Source organism: Helianthus annuus, chromosome 17 (genome assembly GCF_002127325.2).
Source record: "Helianthus annuus cultivar XRQ/B chromosome 17, HanXRQr2.0-SUNRISE, whole genome shotgun sequence".
NCBI lineage: Eukaryota > Viridiplantae > Streptophyta > Magnoliopsida > Asterales > Asteraceae > Helianthus > Helianthus annuus.
Genome location: NC_035449.2, coordinates 175496323 through 175506894, shown reverse-complemented (window position 1 = coordinate 175506894; position 10572 = coordinate 175496323).

The following is a 10572-nucleotide window of genomic DNA, read 5'->3' as shown; positions in this document are numbered from 1 at the left end:
AAATTATTCATTCTAGGTGAACTACTTCAAGGTCTGTCGAATCTACCTGATGTAGACAGAGGCTAAAACTTGGTTGATTTCTTTGAAAACGAGGAAAATGTTGATTTCATGTTTCAGCCTTTTCTTCAACAACAAATTTGATTAGTGAGTTTGGTTTTTTCAACTCACAATCACCCTTCTTTTCTGGTGATTTGTCTTTCTTTATTTCTTTCAAAGGCGCTTCACCCTTCTTGTAAGGACAACAACTAACTACATGTCCTTTTGTATGACAATTAAAGTATGATAAACGGGCGTAAAAGATCCGTCAAAGCAGGTGGCTTTGGATTTGGTTCGTTTGGCAAGGTGAGAAAACGTTAAAAACGGGTGGTTTGTTTTCTTGGTCGGTGGAGAGGCCTCTTGAATAAGGTTGATCGGAAAAAGGTATGGTTAGAGAAAAAAAATAACACGAGGTGACATTATGGCGTTGGAGTTCAATCCAGTGGATTTGGATGTGGCCGGGGTAGGTCGTTGATCCGTGATAAGTCAAGATGTGAATGAACGGTGTTCCAACGTTATGCCATATTACATGTTACGGGCGTGGTGTTTTTTTATTCGGGTTGAACCGAGACATTGGATGTGATCGAGGTGAAGATCGGGTGTCCGTTAGATGTCATAGTGGTTCGAAACCGGGGTAATTTGGTGCTGAGGTGAAGGTTCGAACAAACACCAATTAAGGGGGTGATTGTTGGGTTTACTCAGGTTTGTTCGAGGGTCATTGGTTCGGCATGTTATCGAGTCAAGTGTTTGTTTACGGGTTATGCAAATGGTCAACAATAGGCTGCATGTTAAAAGGGATTATACCCCATGTGTAGCTGCCCGTTTATGGACCTGGTATTGTGTTACCGAATTACATGCACGTTGGGATAAGAATGTGGGTGAATCCATGTACTGAATTTTAGGATTAAATGGTTATTTACCTAAGGAATATTCTAGAGCATCTTTTATATTCTGTTATTATTTACATCACGTGTTGTGCATGTAAGGCTATTTAAAGCCATCTTTTTTATTGATAGTGTAACCCCTTTTCTGTGATTATCCAACAGTTCACTTTTCTTTTACACATTAATACTACATACTTACGTGAGTTTGAGAGTGTAGTGTGTGGGACCTGAACCAACAATGGATGCTTGACGAAGATGGAATGCTTCAAGAATTCAAAATTGATATATAACTCATGTGCCTGTATAGATTGACACAAGTTTGTTTGCCTTGCAGGTATCTTCCAATGGATTGTGGAAGATGTTGCTAAATCAATTGTTGGTAAGTTAATGTTTGGTTCCTTTATAACATGTTACACACAGGAAAATCTCTCATGTTCATTAGATTGCCAAGTCCAAGTTTTGCTAAAACTTTATGACTATCAAATTACTTAACTTCATGTTGATAAATTTTATTCTGTAGACAATAACGATTGGTACCATAGAGAGATTGATGCTGTTAATGAACCTTACCATCCAATTCCTTTTGGAGCGATATCTGAAAATGAGGTTAGTTTTGTAATTCTTTATCCTCAATTTGAGAGATTTGTTCATTATTAAAAGGGACCAGTTGCATATCTTCTTAAACTTCAGGTTATTATGCAAATATGGGTGCTTCTTTAAGAGGCCTTGGATTGGCTAGCATATTGGATGTGTGGGTATGTCATCTCATTTGACCTTTTTGTTTTTTTTAGTTTATCATCACTTCCAGTGGCCTATTTTCTTACATGCAGGGCCTAAGTTCCCTACAATATTCTATCTTGCTTTGGGTGGATCGTTATTATCTTATATCTACTCTGCTCCACCTTCAAAGGTGAATTTTCTTTTCATTTCTACAATATTAACATTTAGAAAACGTGCAATTTCAGCCCATCCACTTTAAAAATGTTTCAAATGGGCTATTAATTTAAGGCTATGGGTTGTTTTGGGCTATACATTATTTCCATGGGGTCCAACCGGTATGTTTAAGATTTCGAAAACGAATTTGCAGGTCAGGATGGATTAACTGAAACTGGACGCTGGGTCAGGACGGGTAATTAGTTAATTACCTAAAAAACAAACGGGTTTTCCACAAGTCCAATAAGAAACGAATTTCTTTTGTTCTTGTTCATCGATTATTACATCTTGATGGTTGTACTTAAGATTTTTACAGAAATTTAATCTAATTAATGAAGAAAAAAATATTGTTACATGAACGTAAAAGGATTCATTGTGTCGTAAGCATGGTAGAAATCTAACCAGGTCACATGCATACTCAGATTGTGAGTCGCTGCTTTGGGCATCCTCATCAACTACTTTGATTACTGAGTGTATTGTGTTTCTTGGCTACACTTTTACAGCTGTTTCCAAGTATATTGTGTAAATATATGATTCATCATAATTCATAACTTGTGCTGTCATGTTTAGTTCTTAATTTAGCCTGAATCTTCTGTTTTGTTTAGATACATTATTCTCTGTAGATATTTTTTAATTGTTGATTACTAGAAAAGTGTTCACTACAAACAAACCCTAGATTACATATTAATTTGATTGAAATAACCTCAAATCCTCAATTTTAACTTTAACAATCAGTAACGTCTTATATTTTTGGCCCTAGATTACATTATATGTAAAAATTTTGTTTGAAGCTTGTGACTTTAGACACGTGCTTTTACCTTCAAGTTGGATATGTGTTGCTTGGTATAGTTCTTATAGAACAATTAATTTTTTTTAAACACAAAGATTTGACTGTAATATCTTCATGGAGCTCAATTATGTTTATTCAGTACTGCAGAACGACTCGACCTTGAAGGTGCTTCTGTTGTCATCTCTTCTCACATACAGGTTTTTCTTTTGCCCTCTTTTTCATCCTTCTAGATTTAACTGTATTTGCTAGGTTTTTAGTTTGAATTATCTAATACCTTCCTGTTGTTCGGCTCTAATTTTGAAGTTTGATGTGTTCATTTGCTTGAGTTTATGCTGAAAAAAGATCATCTATAATACCGAATTGCATTAAGTTGTTTTCTCACCGACTGTAAGAACTTCTAAACATTTCACTATTAGTAAAAACGCAATCTTTTTGTTGGGTTTAATAATTTTAATTTAGCATGGTACATGGTTACTGAAATCAAGGTTTCTCTAATCTTGTGACCCAAATCAATGGCACCGGTTTACTCAACCTTTAAAATAAGCAACATTGACATTCTAACTTTTAAGAAAAGAATTTTAAGTTACATGGAACACTTTAGAAAGGTAATTATTTTAGTTTTCTTGGGATGAAGGGGGGTACTCTTAATCCCACATACGATGTACTCATAGAGCACAAAAGGTACTGGTCCAAATTAATATCTATATTGATTAGTGACACAATGCATTTAAATAAAAAACCTACCGTAAACTCATTTTACAGTAGCTTCATAGCTTCATCTAAGTAACTACAAAGTTAGTTCTGAAATGATTTTGTAGGTCCATATTATCAAGCAATGTTTATAACTATATAGGACCAACTCAAATTTTTTGTGGCCCTAAGTGAATTTTAAAATTAGGGGCCTTTTTCTAAATATTATATTTGGATCGACATAGCCCTAAGTCTCCATTTTAGGGCAATATGAAATGGTGTTCTTAATCTTTTGTTGTACTCTTGGTATGAAAGTGATCAGCTAAAACTTTCTATTTTACAGTACAAGAAAGACGTTTGGACAACTGGTTTTGAAATTTTTGTTGCATTGAAGTTAACGGTAATATCTTGGTTTTTGTCTAATTATTAGGTGGCCGGGTGAATTATAATGGTTACATATTATATGTTGTTTTTTTTAATTGTTAGGTGTCTAGGACATTTTCGTATACATTTTCTTTAACCAAGAACAATGAGTTACATAAATTAAAAAACATTTAGATTTTTTTTTGAATAAATACTAACGTTTGTTTATATGTTTAGTGATAGCAGGGTAGATATCATGAAAACTTTGGAGCTAAGTTTTATGATAGTGAACTTCTCAACCAAAAGAACGTTTAGACTCCTTATGACAACATTTGTAATATGTTATTTGCTAACATTCGGAATATGTTTTTTTCTAACATTCGGAATATGTTTTAGATCTAAGTTATAATATTATAATTTTTATATTTATAGTTTTAACGAACTTTTATTTTAAAATTTATATTTTATATTGTAAATAATGTGATTTTTGTGCTCAAAATCATGTGTCATCGAAAGTTTTTTTATATTGTGCCTAAAAAAAGTGCCAGTAAAACTAGTATGGACATGAAACTAGGATTCATTTTAAAGGCACAAAAAGTGTGCCACTAAAAGCCCAAAAATTTTGTGCAGCAGATCGAAAAAAGTGCCTCTAAAAAGCTTTAGCGTCAGCATTTCTAGCGTCACTTTTTTTTTTGTGTGCCACCCATTCTTATAGAGGTTCTTAGTGGCACTTTTTGGTTTTTGTATGCCATTTTTTGTATGTCACTAAATGACATTTTTTTGTAACTTATTGTTTCACGAGCAAATGTCTCAGACATTTGCCTCTAAATGGTTAACATTTATACAAAGTCTGAATGGTTAGGACCTCTAATTTGAATTGGTCAAACATTTCGTCCGAATGGTTAACATTTATACAAAGTCTGAATGGTTAAGACCTCTAATCTGAATTGGTCAAACATTTGCCTCTGAACTTTATACAGACTCTTAATGGTTCAGACGAATTGGTTCAACACTTAACCATTCAGATGTTGTCAAACAACCCCTAAGTATATAAACAAGCTTTCAACTTTTTTTAGGGTTTGAGCCTCATTGTTTCAGAATTTCCTATAGAGTCAGAGAGAGGTGATTGTGGTGTAGGATACTTGTACCAGACGTTTTGCTTATTCAAGTATAGAACATGTGCAAGTATTGAAAGTGATTTGGTATTGTGTTCTTCGTATTTTTGTGTTTTTCTTGAATCACATATTGATTGGACTCCGCACAATCAATAGGGTGTTTGATATCATTGAAAGATCCGGTTTCGGGACTTACAATTGGTATCAGAGCCTTTAGAACCTATTTTAGGCTCGGTTTGATATCAAATATTCAAGATTTGAAATTTTTGTTCATCGTGTTCTTCATAGTGTTCATCCAAATTTTATTAAAAAATAGTATATTTTGGTTTTTTAATTTTTGAAAAGGTTGTTAAAAGGATTACTTTTAAATTTTTGAAAATATGGTGATTTAAAAAGAGTTACAAAATATTCGGAGATCTCTTTGACAATTATCATTCTGGTGGCTAAATTTTTGAAAAAAAAAGTTACACTTTCCATATCATATTTAACATACAGCTTGCCGTCGAGATTTGTTTTTCAACACCATTTCCTGATTCCGAGTCGAAACCACCGTTATCATTCTCCACGATTTCGACTCGCACCACCTCTAAGGTTTTCGAGTCATCTCTTCGATTCTTATAGTTCACCGTCCATCATCGTTTACCATCTCCGATCACCGTATTGAACAACCTGCAATCTTCTTTCTCTTTCACATCACCACCTTCTCCGCTGTAACGAAAACTCGACATCGTAAATCATACTTTCTGTTTCATCTATACAACATCACCATTCCGTTTCTTCGTAACATTATCTTCGGTATCTTAAACAATCATTGATTTGAGATAGAAACAAAGACAATCATCTTCAATCGGATTTATCATCGTCATCATTCATCTTCTCCTCTGTTTTCGGTTCAATAGGTTTCCGACTAAACAGGTTTCGACATAACTTCACAACATGTTTCGACTCAAAGTTTCGACACAACTTGACGGTTTCGAGTCCGAGTGTTTTGGTGTTCTGATTTCGACACCGAGAGATTTCGATAAAGGTTTCGAGTCAACATTCCAAAAGGTTTCGTGTTGTATTCTCCGGAGTCGAAACCATCCTCCTGCATCACAACATCATCTGGTTTCGAGCTCTCCTATATCGAGTCACAACCTCCACGGTCTCCAGTCATATCACGTGCAAAGGAGTTCTCCACAGGTCTCGAGTCCCATCTCTCAACGGTTTCGACTCCCATCTTCCCAAAATAATAGGTTGCGACTCAACTATGGTTTGGACTTTACAACTTTACAACAAAGGTTTCGAGTTCATCTCTTGTGGTTTCGAGTTCACAATTCCGAGTCCGAGTCGCAACCACTGTTCCCAGTCTGAGCGCACGATTCAAACCTTAGAAGACATGCTTCGGGCATGTGTTATCGATTTTGGCAACAGCTGGGAAAAGCATCTCCCGTTAGTGGAGTTTTTGTACAATAACAGTTACCATACCAGCATTCAAGCCGCTCCATTCGAGGCATTGTACAGACGTAAATGCCGGTCACCTCTCTGTTGGGCAGAGGTGAGGGATAGTCAAATCACTGGTCCAGAACTTGTAGTTGATGCTACTGAACAAATTGCACAGATACGACAACGCATAGCGGCAGCTCGCGACCGTCAGAAAAGTTACGCTGATAAGCGCAGGAAACCGCTCGAGTTCCAAGTTGGGGATCGAGTGCTACTCAAAGTCTCACCCTGGAAGGGTGTGATTCGTTTGGTAAACGAGGTAAACTCAATCCGCGGTATGTTGGATCGTTCGAAATCATCGAGAAAATAGGCAAGGTGGCCTACAAACTGAATCTACCAGCTGAACTCATTGCAGTTCACAATGTTTTCCACGTGTCGAATCTGAAGAAGTGTCTGTCAGATGAGACCCTCATAGTTCCTTTGAAGGAACTCACTATCGACGAGCGGTTGCAGTTCGTCGAGGAACCAGTAGAAATCACGGACCGGGATGTTAAGGTCCTCAAGAACACTAGAATACCTCTTGTACGAGTTCGTTGGAACTCTCGTCGTGGCCCAGAGTTCACCTGGGAACGAGAAGACCAAATGAAATTCAAGTATCCCCAGTTATTCGAAAACCGTGCAACCACTACTGAGGCTTAAGCTACTACAGAATTTCGGGACGAAATTCCAAATCAACGGGGGGATGATGTGACACCCCAGGAAAATCAGTAAACGATACAACTTAACTAGCTTCCTCAGTAACCGCATGCTAAATTTCAGGACGAAATTTCTTTCAAGTTGGGGACAATGTGACAACTCGAGTTTCTGAGATTCTACTTTCGCATTTATTGCAAGTTCACTGTTTCTCTAGTTGCTTACTTACACAATTTGTTGCTTTGTAACTGTATACGTTTTGATTTGTTACACAAAAGTCTTTCCAAAGTCTTCCAAGAATCTAACTAAAAATATGACATAACTCCTATTTATATGGTCAAGGTAACTTAGTGAAAGTTCCCACTAATTACAAGTTTGCCACCTTGCCATTTCTAACTAGATATGACATAATACGCTTGATTTCTTCTCGGCTTTTCACTATGACTCGGATTAACCGGATTGACGAAGGCAATAGACAAAATATGCATCAACAATCTCCCCCTTGGATATTGCCGTAGTCAATCTCGTAGTGAAAATCATAACAACTTGTCTTTCTCTCTCTCTAAGACTCGAACAAAGATGTAGTTGACAGACAACTGCACCAACAGACTCCCCCTTGAATGTTGACGGAATCTTCAGTGAGAGTCTTCAACAAGACATTCTCGGATATAGTTCGGTCTTCTTCAATAATTCTGCATGGATCTATCTTTCGTTGGCTATAACCTTCATCAGACTCCCCCTATCACCTTGCTAGGATAGTCGTCTGGGATTTTGATCAAGCAATCGAGCTCCTAGCTCTGATACCACTTGTAGGACCGGTTTGGCGACCGTTCGATTGCGTAACGTTCGTTTCACGTGCGGAATCCGTGAACGAACGTGACCGAACACACGATAGCGTACTTTTAACGTGATTCCATTGCTAACTTGACAAGATTGATACAAGAATCACAACTTTACAGCTTTTTCTCTCTACTTTCTCTCTCTAGAAAGTCTCCTCTCTAAATCTCTTCTAAAAGTCTTCCAAAAGTCTTTCCAAAGTCTTCCAAGAATCTAACTAAAAATATGACATAACTCCTATTTATATGGTCAAGGTAACTTAGTGAAAGTTCCCACTAATTACAAGTTTGCCACCTTGCCATTTCTAACTAGATATGACATAATACGCTTGATTTCTTCTCGGCTTTTCACTATGACTCGGATTAACCGGATTGACGAAGGCAATAGACAAAATATGCATCAACACGCATTAGCGCGGCTCGTCACAGGCAGAAAGCCTACGCCGATCGAAGTAGGAAACCTCAAGAGTTCGAGGTTGGAGATATGGTTTTGTTGAAGGTATCACCCTGGAAGGGGGTGGCACGCTTTGGGAAGCGTGGGAAGTTGAATCCGCGCTACATTGGTCCTTTCAGAATTTTGGAAAGAATTGGGACTGTAGCATACAAGTTGGACCTAGCTGCCGAACTGAATGGTGTTCACGATACATTTCATGTATCCAATCTGAAGAGAAGTCCAACCCAAGAAACCGTTGCCATTCCTACCGACGAAATTCATGTTGATGACACGCTCCACTTCGTTGAAGAACCTGTCGAGGTCACGGATTGGAAAGTAAACAAAACCCGCCGGAGCAGTGTCAAGCTCGTCAAAGTTCGTTGGAATGCTAGACATGGTCCTGAATTCACCTGGGAGCGTGAGGACCGAATGAAAGAAAAATACCCCCACTTATTTCCTAAGAACCCTGCTTCTACAAGCAGAACTTAAAATTTCATGACGAAATTTTTCTAACGGGGGGAGAATGTGACAACCCTCACTAAACCAGGTATCCGTACGACTTAATTAACTATTAATTGCTGCTTAATTACTGTGCTTAACTGAGATTACTGATGAACTGCTACTTGACTGTTGAAACTTGTACATATCTGCATCATACTTTGATTTCCGTCACTACATTATTTACTTACTGAAATTTAGTGACAAACATGATGCAAAAAAGCACAGTAGCATTTGAACGGATAACCTATTGAACATGCTGATAAAGCCAGCATAAGGCAGACACTGCCTCTAAAGGCCTATATGAGCCAGAAATATTTTACTACACCCATAGTGTGTGTAGGGATACAAGGGTTGTTGACTGCGTCTCTAGGAATAATATATAATGATTGGATGTGCCTAAAACGTACTCTAAGCACGAAACACAACACTAGCTTCTAGCTAACTAATAAAGTGCCAAAACATGAGGAAATACTCCTGACACTTTGCAAAATAAGATGTGTCACTAAAAATATTATTTACGACGATTAAAAGATTACGTAAGCACTTTAACGGATTTCTATCCAACCGAACAACCGGACTATACCCGGAACATGAAAATATGGCCAGTAATATTATTGATCTTTTTCTGAGCCAGTTAGGTGCCCTGATTACCCTAACACCCGCGTTAAAGCGCAACACTTAACTAACCGAGTTAACCCCTATCTAACTTGGTTTAATGTAACTAATCTCTAACTAAATACTTGGAATCGAACCAAATGACCCCCCCCCCTTTGGCCGATCGGTCACAATGTGACCAAGGAGAGTACACCTTTGATTATTTTATTGACTTGTGTCTAATATCAAGGAGACATAATGACCAATGGATTAAGCACTTGATTTGTCTATAAAATCAACACTAAACACATGAGATCATTCACACCACAATCACCAACAAACTCTCTCCTCTCCTCTCCCTTTCACTCTCGGCCGAACACCCACACTTCCATCCATCCATTTTTCGATCTTGTTCAATCCATTCCAAGCATACACAAGTGTTCAAGGTTACGTATTAGGAGTCTTGGAGCAAACGGAAGTGGAAGGACCTCATTATCTCGCTTTTATCCACCTCTTTTTCGCCTAGAATCTTCCCTAGCCCCGAGCTAGAGGTATAATGTTTAAAACTCACTCTCGAACATATCTAAGGTGGTTAATAAGAATTATAACGGTTAAAATGCGGAAACCCATCATCTTTTGAATCTTTAAAGTTTACTGAAATATGAAGATTGTTGGGTAAAAGATCATAACTTGTGTAAAAGTTGTAGTGTTTAAATATGGTGATTATTTAGGCCCGATCTACGATGTGGTGGCTCGGATCATCGTTTAACCCGACTTTGTTAAGATCATAGATCTTGACATAAGCTTGTTCCTATCGGTACGAGGGTTAAAAGGTGAAACCCTACCACATGAGAAACATGAACTTGTGTAAAAGTATTTTTACTAGTAAAATAGTATTTAAAACTAGCGGATCTACGCATGTACAAGTGGTATATTCGTAGAACCAAGTGTCAAGAAAATCATGTTTTATAAAAGTCGGATGACATACTAACAAATATGATTTTACAAACCACAAGTGTATAAACACTTGTGAAATAAGAAGTTTCGACAAAATATCAATCTTTGAGAAAGATGACGGGAAGTTGTAAAGAATGATTTATTCTAAAAATGGGGTTTTTACAAGATTAAACTATTTTATACAAAGATCCACCAAATATAAGGGGATCTACGCAATAGTTTTCGGGAAAACTACAAGTTCATGTGATAATGCGATTTACATACTTGTCGACTAGTTTGATGTGTCGGAAATTGTTTGATTGAATCAAGAAATTGTTGAAGTGAT